This window comes from Penaeus monodon, chromosome 22, assembly GCF_015228065.2.
Source record: "Penaeus monodon isolate SGIC_2016 chromosome 22, NSTDA_Pmon_1, whole genome shotgun sequence".
NCBI classification, from domain to species: Eukaryota; Metazoa; Arthropoda; class Malacostraca; order Decapoda; family Penaeidae; genus Penaeus; species Penaeus monodon.
The window spans coordinates 10,658,363-10,658,859 of record NC_051407.1 but is presented as its reverse complement, the minus strand read 5'-3'; the positions used below and the strand labels follow the sequence as shown (position 1 = coordinate 10,658,859).

At 37.8% G+C, this 497-nt stretch overlaps 1 protein-coding gene across 1 annotated transcript in view; it reads right to left on the bottom strand.

Moving 5' to 3' along the window:
- LOC119586935 (putative neural-cadherin 2) overlaps positions 1–497 on the bottom strand; it is a gene marked incomplete at its 5' end in the record, with an annotated part of 72,205 nt that overhangs the window by 40,560 nt on the left and 31,148 nt on the right.

Sequence of the window (497 nt, the reverse complement as noted above, 5' to 3'; positions counted from 1 at the left end):
AGATCTGAGCGAGACTTTTAAAAAATTCTTGAAACAGAATGCAAAGATTCTATATCTTATCCTATATGCTATATGTAAAATATAACATTCATTCCGGTGTGGGAGAAGAAAACAGAAACAGACATTCAAATTTTATTTTCATCAGCGAGGCAAATATCTATCGTAACTTCCCACTTCCGCAAACACACTTTTACTTGAACATGCATTCATGTACGTGCATACAATCCTCCCTACTAGTGCATCGCGTGTTATTCCCGTGCATGCATTGATATCTGTCTATTTACAAGCAACTTTAATGCTATTGGTTTTATGCCCGGGATCAATTCTGGATTTAGAGATCTCGCTCGCTTCAGAACCACTCCGAGCAAACAATTGAGGTTCAGGAGAAGCTATTTCCTCGGGAGAAACAAACATATTTCAGGAATATTTTCTTTTCTTTGCTAATGCTTGTATTTGCAAGGCAAGCATTCTGTTGGTTGCTACATGTGATTGAGCTG